The sequence below is a fragment of the Falco punctatus genome (assembly GCF_963210335.1).
Source record: "Falco punctatus genome assembly, chromosome: 4".
NCBI lineage: Eukaryota > Metazoa > Chordata > Aves > Falconiformes > Falconidae > Falco > Falco punctatus.
The window spans coordinates 102828472-102843019 of record NC_137583.1 but is presented as its reverse complement, the minus strand read 5'-3'; the positions used below and the strand labels follow the sequence as shown (position 1 = coordinate 102843019).

The following is a 14548-nucleotide window of genomic DNA, read 5'->3' as shown; positions in this document are numbered from 1 at the left end:
AATTCAAGAAGCCAGTAGTTGCTCTCATCGATGCTCTGGTCTTATATCCCTGCTCCCAGCGCTAACTTCAATGGGAGTTTTAATGGGACAAAAGATGTGTGATTTGACTCAGTGACTTCTAGTAATATTGTTTGAAAGGGAAGTACTGAATTGTCTCACAGCTAGGATTGCCTTCTACTTTTTATGATGAAGAATAAACTTTTTTTAGCCATCTGTGTAAAATTCATGTTGTGGTGGTTTTACTCATCTTAAGGAGATCTACCTTCCTCCAAAGAAAACCATGCGCTTGAATGGCTTTGTGGTCAACAGCATTAGAAAAACAGGTTGTCTTGGAAAAATACATTTGCCAGTGTTATGCATTGGAAAGTGATTTTTCCATCCTACCACTCATATTCCAGTACTGACGAAAATTACAGCTATTAAGTTGGTCTGCTTTGTCTCAGCCCAGCTAGCATTTTACTCCTAGTTCGTCACTGGATCAGGATGAATACTTCTGCTCGGTTGTCTTCCCCCCCCCAAGACACACGCAGAATCCATTAACATTTTGCTGTAACAAGCAGCAAGGATGCTCTTCCTGTAAGAGTGATCTTCGCATGTCGCTATGCAGTCAACCATAATTTCTTCAAAAATGAACATATTTTGGAAGCCAGATATGGGTTTCCTTCTGCCTCCTTGCATTGTCTGGTGAAATCACCATTGGTGCGTGTGGGCTAGAGAAACCGCTGTAGCCAGGAGACTGAATCGATCTTTATTTGCTTGGTGTGTGTGTGTGTGTGTGTTAAGAAATGCTAGATTTCCCAGGTTTACATAATGTAACCAAGACAAAGCATGTGAAAGCAAAAGAACTGTAGGAATGTTAGTATGGCTCCAATTGCTGAAACATATGGAGCCAATCATTGGCACAGCCTCAACACAACTGGGAATGGAAATTAGCATTTTTCTCTGAAAAAATATGGGACTTTTTTCCTACAGTTTGTCTAATTTTTGTGGCATTTTTATTGTATAAAAGTAGGGATATTTTCAAGAGCAAGGTAAGGTATTTGCCTTCAATATTGATTTCTGGTCTTGTTTTTAATGCCTTAAAAATAGGAGAATTATGCGCAAAGAAAGAAAAATATGAAGCGGACGTGGTATGCAGTTGAGCGTGTTCTGTAATGTTGGATCTTACTATGGTGCACAGTAAGGGAGGAACTGCTTATAGTTTTGCAAAAGCCATGCTGCTATCTGTAAGGTGGCGCCCTGACAAACTGCAAGTTTAAATTATATTCGGGTTCCAATGCGTCATCTTTGATCTTTAACACAGATCTGTATTGCAGTTCAGTGAGGTGATGAGCCCCTTTTAAAAATCAGACTTTTAAAAAATAATATTTAAAAGCTTTTAAAATCTTAAATTTTGATCATAAGAAGCCCTTATAATTAACAAAAATGATATGGTAACTTTAAAAATAACTGTGCTCCAAAGAAGTGGTTGCTTGATTTGTGCTCTGAGGTGAACTTTCCTCATTCTACCTCCTTCATTCCTTCTCTTCTGATTTTAGAATTGTTCCAAGTGGAGAGAGGAGGGCTTTTCCCCCCTGCAGCATCTGTAATTTTTAAAGGAGGCTTTTTGCTCTTTTCTTTTCCTTTTGTAAAGAACTTTTTTGGAAACTTTACTTTTTTTTTTTTTTTGATTACTGCTATTATTTTAATTGTTATTGCTGTTATTATTATTATTCCCTAATGGATCAAACAAGTCCATGTTCAAGTTTATGCACAGTGACTTAAACATGTATAGAGCTGTTTGCTGGAATGTCACCATGTGTAAACACCAGCAGCTTAAGGACCTTTTTTTTTTGGTGAATGTAATAAGTATTTCTTGAACCCTTTGCCTTCAGTTGGCAAGCTCCCTCCATTTCTAATACAGCAGCACATCCCTGTTGTGGCTGACAATAGCACTGGAAATAGTACTTAAACTACTTTGTGTAAAACGATGAAAGAGAATTCCTATATGGTATATTTTCTTTCTTTTGTTATGTTTGTTTAGCCGTTGGATGAGAGGGGAAAAGTAAGGCAAGGGAAGAGGATGACTTCCAGTTTTTAGTAATTTGGATTCAATGACTTTAAAACAACTATTTGAATAAAGGCTGCACATTCCTTCTCATGATTTGGAATTATCAACTTAAAATGTAATGCGTTTTGGTAAGCAGCAGACATAATTGAGTGCTTACTCCTGTACACACAGGGACTCGGTGGGCGGCTTCTTTTATGAACTCTGCAGTGTCTTCATTGGTTTGACTGGAACAGTTCCAGGTTTGCAGCAGCTCAGAAGAAAATTGCCACTGGGTTCAGTTACACGGAGTGTAAGAACTGGTTGGATTTTCTTATTTATTTATTTTCCCTAGGTGGAAAGAGCCAGTTTTGTCAAAACTGAAGCGTTTATGGGAACATAACCTTTTTTGATGAAATTTCTCTGGGAAAGAGCCAGGAGAATTTCTCACGGAAATACAGTGCTATTGCATGTATAAACTTGAACAGGTATTAAATAGGAAAAGCACTAGTTGAGGGCAGTCCTGCTGTGCTGCTTACTTCCCCGGTTCCTGGAAATAATTGCCTTAATGACTCTGAGATCAAGGTTGCATCCAGGCTGTTAGCCTTCACAGTGACCACTGGATCTGTCCTCCGTGATCCATTTTGAAGCTGTTCATACTTCTGGCTACCAAAGCATCTGGTGGCTGTGACCGGCACAGCTTAACTGGGCATTTCCTGAAAAAAGCTTGTTCTTCTATTGGCTTTTAGTCTGACAAGTAGCTGCTTTGGGCAACCCCTCATCCGTGTATCCTTGCCACTTCTCCATATCGCTCGTGTTTTCTTTAATATAAATTTATTGCCTTGTTCTTCAGGTGCTGTCTCTTTCCCAAGGTGGAAACTGTTTCACACCTCTGAATCGCTTTTGTTGCCTCCTCCTGTAACTTCTGTAGTTCACGTACGTGGTTATCATGAGATGAGGTGCTCAGACAGCTAAGCACTATTTCAGATGCAGTTACAGCAGAGCATAAGGGGGCCCTCTCTGTTTGTTTAATATCCTTTCTTAAATAGTTTGTGAAGTTCTGTCACTCTGGAGGCCATCTGTCTTTCTAGTCTCAGGCTCAGCTTCTCCACCCTGGGGAACCCTGTGCCGCTGAGCTCTGAAAGGATGGTCCCAAGGCACTGCTGTTTGCCAGGGACAGAATTCTGGTTTGGCATGAAATAGCCACCCGTTTTCCCGTAGTGGAGCTCATTAAAAACTGTAGATTTGCAATCTCACGTTCCTCACTTTTCTATGTATCCCTCACTCTAATAACCCTGATGATAATCTGAGCCCTTCTGAACAGTGAAGTGTTGCTGATACCGATTTCTTTATTTCTGCCCAAACCTAGACACTTCTCAACAGCACCTGACTTTTAATGAGATCAAGAAGGGAAACAATTCCAAGTTAATGCCACATAAAATGTCAGATTTTGAACAGAAAAATAGTTTTTGTGTTGGGGTTTGAGTTTGTTTTCCCATTTTGTTTTGTTTAAACATGGATGATCCCGATTACTGAGGTATGAGGAGAGCAGCTGTGTCCTGCCTCCACTTCTACTCTCTTGCCAGCAAAGCATCTGATTTTCCTGTGGGGAAATAACAGGTCCACTTACCCAAATCATTGCATCAGAGTGAAAATGAGAGAGTCAAACTTGTTGGGTTCTTCAGCATGTCTCTGCGTTTTATAGCACATTAACATAAATAAAGGCAACGTTTTTGTTACCCAAAGTGTCCTCTCATGGTTCTATGAGGTTTAGATTTGACTAATTATCATTTCAGACAATTTTTCTGCCTTTAATGAAAGTTTTTCTTCCAATCTGGTTCTATTGTTGCATTTGGTCTCTCGACAAAGTACAATACTGAAGAAGTGTTTTCCTTTTATAAAATTATTACTAAATGTGAAACATTTCTTTTCCCCCAAAATTGGCAATAAGTATAGGCAATTTTATTGAAGGAAACCCCAGAAATAAATTTGAAAATACAACCCTTTAATATTGGTAGGCTGTTCCACAACTAATGGCAGAGAAGTAACTAGAGGTAAAAAAATTAGAGAAAACTAACCTCTAAATTACTGTTTAAAATCAAATTCTCAGCTTGAGTAAATTACAACTGCTGTGCTGAAGTGACATGATCTATTTTCACTTAAAACTATTCTAAATCAGCAGAAATATGCTATTTGCACAAGCTGGCTACCACGGTATTATGGAAAATGTCTTAAGAAAAAACAGCTACGTTTTTGATTCAACAATGAGACTGAAATACTTGAAAACTTGGGCAACTAGTTCGTGTTATAGTTGCCCAATTTATTCCTGCTTGCAATGAAGAATGACAAATCAGAGAACTGGCAAAACCTGGATCCAGACTTCTCCTACATTCCAGTATTTTGGCTGCAGAGCTCTGGGCTGGAATGGTGAGTAGTTTTCTTTCTGTTGAAAGTGCGTTGAAGCTACTACCTGCAAGAGGAGGAGAAGGATGATGGAACCCTCTGAAGTTCTCTTGCAAGTGGCATCTGGCCTTCACAGGGGAACTTCAGCGAGTCAGTTGTCGGTTCAAATGAAGAGGAGCTTTCCAGTCTGCTGAAATAAACAACAAAACATGAAAGGACCTGAGCAACACAAACTGCATGCCCTATACCTTTTGTATTGATTAAATCGTTCTCTAAACCTGCGCACACTTGACATGTCAATAAACTTTCCCAAGCTGTACATCAATTTTTTTTGTGTCATAACAACTCAACTTCCAGCATAGAGACAGTACAAATATAGAAAGATGCTTCAGCAAAAATATTAGAAATGCTTTACAATTTACTTCTGGGGCAAGAGTCACTAGCTCCTTTGATATTTTCTTTTCCTCTTTCTGCATGGTTCATTAAACTCCCTGAAAGGACGTTGTGTGTTGTGCACATAGATGAAATGGTGATAACAAGGTCCGATCACTTAGGTCTCGTAACTAGTTTAAAAACACCCAACAAATCCCAAACCCCTTCAGTATTGAATGGGGATATTTCCACACAAGTAGTGTCACAAGTGCTTTTAAGTCTTTGTAAGTCAAACCTGTAAGAATATATAGCACTAGTGAGTTTGCAAAGACCTTTGATAGATGATTAATGTACTTATTATTAATTAATTTAATAATAATTCATAGGTAATGTAGGTCACACTGTTAAGTATTGATATATCTAGTGTTTAGTCACATCATTGTGTTCATGGTACAAAGTGAGCTGCAAGCAAGGAGGTTTTCTGCTCTTAAGGGACGGTTGCAGCTGGCAAGAAGAGGTGTTAAGTAGCCCCGTGACTTCAGCATCTGTGACCCAGAGTTTTTACCAAGGCTACTGGTTACTATAGAGTTTGTAGGACAGAAACTATAATTCACATTATGTGTCCACATCTCCATTCACATTATTTAATGCAAACTAATATAGAAATACCATATTGCTAAGCATTGCAATAACTTCTGTTTTATAGTTTGCACCCTGGATTTTTTTCCCTGTTTGGTAGAATTTTTCATGTTTTTTACTCCAGGGACTCTCTTGGTAACATTATTGTTGCTATTATTAAAAATACTGAGAATATAAATATAATTATAAATATTTAATGAAAAAGTTGTGTTTTTTTTCTTTTTCAACAATTCCTGCAAAAATCCACTTTTAGAAAGAAGGCTTGTTTGTAAATATTTTTTTTCATGAAAATTTCTCACATTGAGCTAGTGTTGGTGTCGTTAATGGTATACAGTTGTTTTTACACCAGCTCTCAATTAATATGTTATGCATTTCCAAGTCATATTGCATTTGCCTAAAATGAAACTTTGCTGTCTCTCCTGTCCTTGCTTCTCAGGCCTTGAAGGAAGTAGGACCAACCCAGGAAGATTAGCAAGGTCACTAAATCTGGGCTTGGGAAGGATCAGAGCCAGGGCAGTCTCTGTTTATTCCTTCCCTTGAGGACTCAGATCCTCCTTTCACAGCTAGAGTTCATAGGACAGGGGAACTGATAAAGATGGGAAAGATGGAACAACTGAGCAATTTTTCCTGTAGTAACATAATCAGTAGTAAAATCTGTAATGATATCAATGGGCTTTATAAACAACTTGTTTTATCGCTGCCCGATGAGATCCTTACATAGTATTACCACATTGTCTTCTGGCCACTCACTGCCTAGAAATCACAGGATAAGTCAGTGCAAGCATCAGAAAGAGTCATCGGGTCTTGTTCTCCACTCTAGTCTTACGTGGTGATCTTTAAAATACAACCTTGGAATTTGTCTGAGTATAAATAAACGAAACTGGACTAATAATGCTAGTAATGAGAATCAATTTTAGTTTAATTTTCTGTAGCAAAAAAAGACTTTAAGGTCTGCTGCCTTGAACAACGCTTCAGGGTGAAGCAGGTATCTAGTGAAAATGTTTGACTGGAGGAAATAGCAAGAAAGGGGAGGAACTATCTAATTCTGAAGTGAAAACTTTTTTTGTTTCCCATTCCTGCAGTCCAAACTTATTTTCATTCTATTCCTCTTGCTCTTTCTTACAAAGAAATTTCTTCTTTGACTATTTTTTTTTTTTACATTCTCTCCCTGCCTTATACTATTTTTTTTTGTATTTGAAAATTGATAGCTAATATGTGAGATGAGTTTAGGTGAACAAGGAGTAAAAAAAGTAACTGTAAGAGGGTTGAAGATGGAAGTGCCTTCAAGCAACTTTATTAATAAATATTCATTTTTATTTGTATTGCATTCAGCATAAAGGGAAAAAGAGAACTGCAGAAATCTGTATTTGATGTTTGCCAAGAAAAAGTGTGTTCTGAGGCATTGCTTGCTATTAATGAATGCTTAGTTTTTTAGGTCTCCTTGCATATTGATAGTATTTATTAAAACAATAACCTTTTCCTCATTGTCCCTCGCACTCCAAATAGTATTTTGGCCAGATCGTTAGTGTTGATGTGGTAGCTTTAGAAATCAGAGACGTTATCTACTGGTTTATTTCTTGTGATATATATATATATATATATATATATATATATGAATCTCTTAGTTCCCACAGATTTTATTTTGGTAATGATAAACGAGTCTGGTTTTCAACTGTCTCGCTAGCTGCATAGTTCTGTGGTCATCTTCAGTGGGGTCTGTAGGTTCGAGGTAAGCTCTCTGTGCATGGCACATGTCTTCTGCACCCTGATGTGACCCCACAGTAGGGAGCTGCACTCACAAGTAACTTCCCTCGGGTGTGTTTCCTTTAAATGACTGTCTACTTGGAATTTAATGAAATACAGAATTGATAGCCAGAATTGATCTATATAATGCTGATTAGCACTTCTTGAGTGTCTCTGCTGTGGAGGTGAATTGAATGAAATGGATAAGCTCTTAGAAATGTTTGCCCTCAGAGTCAAAAGCAGCACCTGACTTGCTCACATGATGTTTTTTTTAGAGCAATTTCCAGATTTGAATGTCAGGTAATGTAGAACTTGTAATGGTCACTCACAACCAACTGTACCTGAAAGTCAGACACAGAGATAAGAGCTTATTTGGTTTACTCCGTTCCATGTTTCCATTGCTGTCTTTCCTGCTGAACCCTGGAGCTTCTTGCTCAGTAGCCATACCTGGCAGGTTGTTCCTGATGTACCCAGTGGCAGCCGTTGAAGGCTGGAAGTAGTAACATCCAGACCCGCGGCCCTAGGATTTGACAGATTGAAGTTGGTGGAAGGATACTGGGGCCAGTGGTTTTAGCCACCCTGGTAGACATTGATTCAGAGAAGCCCCATTTCAGCAGTGTTAGCTGGGATATCAGGCTGCAATCATGAATAATCAAAGTACATGTTTTCTTTTGCTGCCTTGGCTACTAGTTCCTTGTTATGGTTAGTTTTCGGTCTCGGGATTTGAACAAGAAAACAAGATCTTTTCCTGTTATAGCTGTTTGTGAATTCTGTTATGGATCAAGCAGGTAAGAAGACCTGCAATTATATGCTGGAGAGGAGTCATACAGACAAGGTCCTTTCAATTTTTATTCAGTCAGCCAGTCTTAATGTAAGAGATTAAGCAGCAGGGATAGGCTGGTTGTGTTGTTTAGGCTCTTGGGTAGCGAAATGCAGCGCGGAAAATTGCCAAATCTGGTTGCTTATGAGCATGAACTCTGACTGGCCACATTTACATGAAAAACAGGTACAACAGGCTCTGGGTTTTTTTAAGGCAATGAATCGAGGCTTGCACTTGATTAGAAGAAAAAAAGATGTTAATATGGAAGGATTTTTATTTTCTTTATATAAGCATGGATAGCGATGCTCAGAAACCCGTGAGACTCAAGGATATTATTGAAGAGAGCTGAATATGTAGAGTGAACAGATGAACTGCCTAAAGATATGCTTGCTTTATAGTGGTTTTTAGGGTAGGATCTCTAATCAAGACCTGTTTCAATTGAAAAAGACATGGTGAAAATTATAAGCTACCTTGACAGAGATTGTAAGACTAACTGAAATGGGATTTCTCCTGTGTTAAAAATAAAAATCTATAGAGGAGTACTTATGGGCTATTTTCTCTACATCTAATATCAAATAAAGATTATATTCGTAATTTGTAAGTGAAGAATAATGTGTAATGCTCACCAAATATTTAGAATTGCGTCTGCCTGTGGAATGAAGCCAGGTTAGCCCAAGCGCTCTCGCGGTAGTGGTAAGAGTAGAATCAGTTTGCCAAGACTTCTGCCAATATCTGATTATCTAGAATAATGTTAGTCTGTATGACTGACAGACTTTTGAAATGTTTTCCTTTCTCAGAAATATGTTTGTATTGTTTTTCAAAAGGAATTAGATAAATTTCCCTATTTCAAGAACTAATGGAGTGTATGAATTGTTCCAGACCCTGGCACCCTCAGAAGACAGTCTTTTGCCAAAACTGTCCAATACAGGGTATGTGCCATTTTCATGTTACTAACAGCATTTGGATGTTTGCATTGTTTCATTTTGCATTCCAACTTTTTTAGTAAACTATAGATTATCTAGAAAGTGTAAAACAAGTGGGTTTCTTGTAGTAGGAGGATCTACAATAAGTAGGAGTCTTTTTTTACAGTAACTTAATATTTATGTGCTTATGTGTACAGTCACACATCTTACATGATGTGAGATGCATCCAAAACAAATCTTCTGTCCTTGCTTGAAGATGGTCTTTTGTCAGTTTTTTCCAGGATCCTCAAAGTTTGTATTCTTTCTGCTCAGTCTTGAGATTCTTTTTTTCCTTTGCTCCTTCAATAACCTCCATTAATCTGTTTGGGTCGGGAGGCTTACAGGTCTTTTCTGCTCAGCAAAGTCACCTTGGATGATAGTTTCTGGTACTTCCTCCTTGTTCTCTGTGAGTTAGCTGGGGGAGAAATGAGAATCTTTTACAGTTGACCTCTTCAGTATATTCATTATTCTAATTAATTGGAATCATTCTATGTGAATTGTTCTTCAGATTATCATATAAGTGCTTCCAAAAAGAGCGCATGATACATGAAATGGTCCATGTCAGCAAATGGTTGTTCAGTGCATGGCGGGGAACAGTGGAACACCTCACAAAGACAGTCTTTTGCATGACTTCATTCTCTATATTGCCCAGGGCAAGCCTATGTCTATTCATTGGCTCTTGTGGGAACACAGTCTCACTAGATTAAAGTCTGCTTTTGTAAATCCCCCCTCAGCAGTACAGGCCACTTTCATTAAATCAGTCAGAATCAGTCAGTTGAGCATTGACAAGTTTCTTAAATGCTTTCAAGTGAGCCTTCTCCTGTGTCTCTTAGGGGAGTCCTTATCCTCCTGTTTCAAGAGGAACCATTTAGTCATCTTCTGTGAAGTCATTGTATGGTTTTGGCACCTTGCAGAAGTGCATGAAGCTTGCTTGTTAGGAGGCTTTTTGGGGATGGAGTGGGAAATATCTCTAGTGAGGGCTTCAGGGTTGATGACGTGAACCCCCCTTGCTATTAGATATGCAGACAGAATCTTGGTGTCTGAGGGCTGGGCTTTGAGGAAAATATCTGGAAATTCTGGTGCCTGACCCAGCTGTGGCACTTTTAATTGCTGCTTTTTCTAATTGATTTTTTTATCAGCAGTTTTCTTATTAGAATCAGTCAGCAGCAGTTTTTCTTCTCCTTCCTCTGCTTCCCACTGCTGTGTGAAGAAATGTGTGGCTCTTAGGGGTTGCAGGGAACGGCTAACAGAACAGTCAAGAAAATTCTCCATATTATTAAGAAATGGGATGATGGCTCTTTTGCCTGAAGGTAAAACTGAATTTGAGCAGCAGGGGACATGGAAAGTGTGTGTGAGCGTAACTGCAGGCTGAAAAGCAAATGTCTTCTCCCTTCTGCACCTTGCTTGGGAGGGCCAGAGGGGAGTTTGAAAGTCAGCTTCAGGTGTGCTGGATTGCTCTTTTATAAATTTCCCAACTCTCGGGGGCCTGATTTTTCAATAAGAAGTGGGCAGTGCTAGGATGAAATACCCATTTGCTACCTTCTTGTGAGTCCAATGCCATGTGCTTTAAAGGAATGACTCCTATAATTATACCTGTATCCAGATGTTATTCAGACCCTTTAGCTTCGTAGCCCAGAGCTGTGCACACAGCTCAGCCTGGGGTCTCTGGGGAGGCCGGTGCACTTAGGAGGAGGACTTGCACCTTCTCATACCCTCCTGCTCTCCTCTCCACTATCCTTTTGTACTCCTAATATTTTTGAATTGCTGTTGCCCCAAACAGAAGCTTGTAGAATGGATTTCAGCCCAAGGGGCTTCTGGCAGATTATTTCCTCCTTTGTTCCGTCCAAAGGATGGGATGCCTTAATCTCCTGCCTCATTTGGAGCCAGCATTCCTGCTGTTGAGGGAGGGATGTGAAGCTTTTCTGCCACCATCCCTTTCACTGAGCTGCTGAAAGTGCCACTAATTATGCGTAAGAATTTCCCCTTCCTGCCAGCTGTCGCTCATGCTCCTTGGCTTGCCCTGGGTTGTGCTTCTGGCTGGTATCATTAGGGCCTTTGATTTGGAGCTGTGCCTTCATTTGCTCATATCTGGAGGCAGTTTTGGAAATAACCGTGTTCTGTCCTGCCTCCATTATCTCAGCAAAGCGTGTGACATGGCCTGTAGTCTGTCACAAATTTGTCTGCATCCAGCGCTCCTGGTTCTTCCTTTGTTTCTACAAACACCCAAACCACACATCGCAAAATGGGGAATCACTGGAAGATCGTGTACCTTCCCTGCTTCCCTGTTGGACCCTGATGTTGCTTCATCATCTGTGAGTTGCTGAACATATGAATGCCTGTCCTTGGGACAGTAATTTTTGGATATGTTCTCACTTCCTTTTTCTAGCCAGGATCTGAGTTCCTGAATTTACTCTAGCTATAGGAAGGCAGCAAAGCACCATTGTCTTGTATACATGCAGCTTCAGTCATAAATACGCTGTGTGTCCCTTCAGGCTTGCATCGTAAACGCAAGAGGAGAAATAACTCAAGGTTTCTCGTAGAGGGCTAATACACTGCAGCCAGGTCTTTGAGGCATGGTCACAACTGATTTTTACCCATTTGTGTCTTCATCCTTGGAAGAAGTGACACCTTCTGTCCTTGACAGCAGGGCCCAGGAAGCCTAGCTTAGGACTGTAAGCATTTTTCAAGTTTGATATGATGAGCACAACAAAGTGCTCAAGTCAGTTTGGGGATATTTTTTGAGACACAAATTAATCTGTTAGTTGCTTGGAATGCTGCTCTGCTGACTCCACGCACTACCCTGTAATGTCACACAGGCACGGACGGTGATCTGGGAAGCTGGCAGAGATGTGACTCCTCACCCTTTCTCCTTTGGGCCCGCTCACCAAGGAGGAGAAAGTCCATCAAAGCATCCTGGCAGTCTGTGTTTTTTTTAACCCAGAATGCTCCTAGGGGTTATTACAAATATGTGCTGGGCAATTTCAGAATGGCTGCAAGGGTAAACCCAATTTTTGTCTAAATAAGTCCTTCTATGTATAGTATTGCATGTGGATGTTATTAGGTAAGCAGCTGCTTTAAAGTACGTCAAATTCAAATTTAGCTGTCTTCTCGAACATACCATGTGCAGTGTTCTGGTGAGGCGGAGTGAGAAGATTAGGTATTTAAATTGCATAGCAACGTCACAGCTGTTTACAGTACCAGAGGAGCAATATTCCCAGCATGATAATGAATTTTCAGTTATTTTTTGTTGCGTAGAGGTAGTGAAACAAAAAAGTAACCCAAGGCTTCTCTTCTTTCCTCTGTATTTTGTTTCAAGGAGTAGAGTCATTTCAATAGCTATGGAATTTGCTTACTCTAAATAGTATTGAATGCACTAACAGTTGCATCATCTACTCCATGCTGTGCACAACTTTTGACATCATTTTTATTACTGCCTCATAATCAGTAAGATTTGCTACTTGAGCATGGGAAGCAGTTTCCTTCTTTTTGGCAGACTTTATTAAAATCTCAAGACTCTCAGGACCATCATAAATTACGGGTGTATACAGGGAATTTGTACAAAGATACTTAATCCTACATGTTATTAATTACTAATATAACTTAGTTACTTTATTAACTACTAATCTAACTTTTGGATCTCCAAACTGTGATTTGGTGGTGGTGGTCAGTTTGCACAGGGCTTCAGGGTTCAGCTATAGTGAGGACTTTCAATGAGGAGTGTGAAGATATGGAAAATTATGGAAAGCCCTGAAGTTGCCTTGCCTCTTCTAAGCTGACCAGAGGTGTCATGGCAGCCTTCAGTAAAGCACAGACTATTTGTTATATATCCTTGCTGAGAAGCGGAGTTTGGGATTTCACATCTACTTTTAGCGTTGTATAGATGTACTACCATTTCAGTTAAATGTTAGGTATAATTCCATGGTAGTCAGTGATCAGTGGTGAAGACTATTGGCCAAAGGTGTGGGACTTAGTGATCCGAAAGCCGTTGTCAAAACACAGCCTTGTCCTGAATGAATGTCAGAAATGCAGACTGCGGTGAGGGAACAGAAGATGTTGCCTAGAGGCCAATTAAATATCATGTGACTCTTTAGAAATTTTTTTTAAAATATTTATCCCATGAATATATACTTCAGTGCCTGTCCACTTTTGAGAATAAAAAATTGCTTGAGGCAACACTTGAGTGAATTTTTCTCAGCTTTGGAATTTCTGGAGCCTGTATGTTTACATACTGTGTTTCATAAAGGTAGATGTTTACTATACATAGGCAAATTATGTATGATTTCCTGTCCTGTGGTTGGCTTAATTTTGGGGTATTATACCTGCACATCTTTCTGTTTTAGCATCCGTTCAGAAAGAAAACTCTTTGAATTGAAAACTTTCAGTCTTTCAGGAGAGTCCCAAGAGACTTACTTAAAGCCGGTGTCTTTGTGGGTGACGTTGTTTTCCAGGATTTGCAGACAGAAGCCTGTTGTTAATCTTATTCAAATTTAAACAAGTGCTTCCTGACAGATTTCTAGCAGGAACTGCTGGACCACTATATCACAACAGCTGTCAGATGCTCTGTAAAGATAATTACCCCCGCATACATGGTTGACCCTGTAAATTAAATTTGGATACACCTTTGCAACATAATTGGCCACACTATAGTTAACTTTTTCTCCAGTAAAATGTCATGTTTTTGCCAGGTGTGGGGCAGGGGAGGAAGCAATAAGAGGGGTAATGGAGAGAATGGAATTGTTTATAACTGGTATAAATTTCAGATGATGTAAAGCATCAGCTCTTTGCACAGGGAAACCAGTGATTAAAGACCTGGATAGTTCTACACAATTGACTTATACTCTAGAGTAGTGTTCTCCAAATTACAAAACCAATCAACCACCCTAATTACCTTCATTCAAAACCAGTTACCAATTTGATTCTTCTACCAGCCAAATAAGACAGCATAAATCAGGCAGCATGAGTGTTGGGGAATGCACGTTTGGGACCCAGCCAGATCTTATGTAAACCTAACAATAACGTATTAAATCCACGGCCGGCAGAGACTTGCAATTCTCATTTCACTACAGCATCTCCTTTTGGTTTTCTGTGACGCAGTGGGCTTAGGACTGAAATGCTCCAGGTCTGAATGCGGACCCCAGCTACGATGGTGTGACTTTACAATGGCTATGGTGTAAGCGAGGGCTGAAGGGGGCCTTTACTTTGTAGTGTCTGCTTTTATTAGGATTTTGCTATAAAAGGCTGTAATGGGATTTACTTTGCTCCCATTGAATCAAACTGTTACTGACATTAGTGAGAGCAAGTTGAGGCCCTAGTCAGCTTTTCACTGTTCTTGTAAAAGCATTTGTTGGTTTCTTTTAGTAGAGTGGAGCTAATTCATTTTCGTTTTCGGCATGCATTCTCTTCATCTGCTTTTGTGTGCGTGTTCTATTTTTTTTGGGGGAAAAAAATCATTTCCTTATTTTAAAATCTGACCCCTTTTCAGCATGCCTGTCACCCATAGTATAAATGGGAAATGGAGTTGTATGGCAGCGTCTGAATCTTGGACACACTGAATGACTGTGGAAACAATTAAAGATTGCACTG

At 39.6% G+C, this 14548-nt stretch overlaps 1 protein-coding gene across 3 annotated transcripts in view; it reads left to right on the top strand.

Moving 5' to 3' along the window:
- Nucleotides 1-14548, top strand: part of LOC308063196 (uncharacterized protein) — a 251665-nt gene that overhangs the window by 183039 nt on the left and 54078 nt on the right. The window lies entirely within an intron of this gene.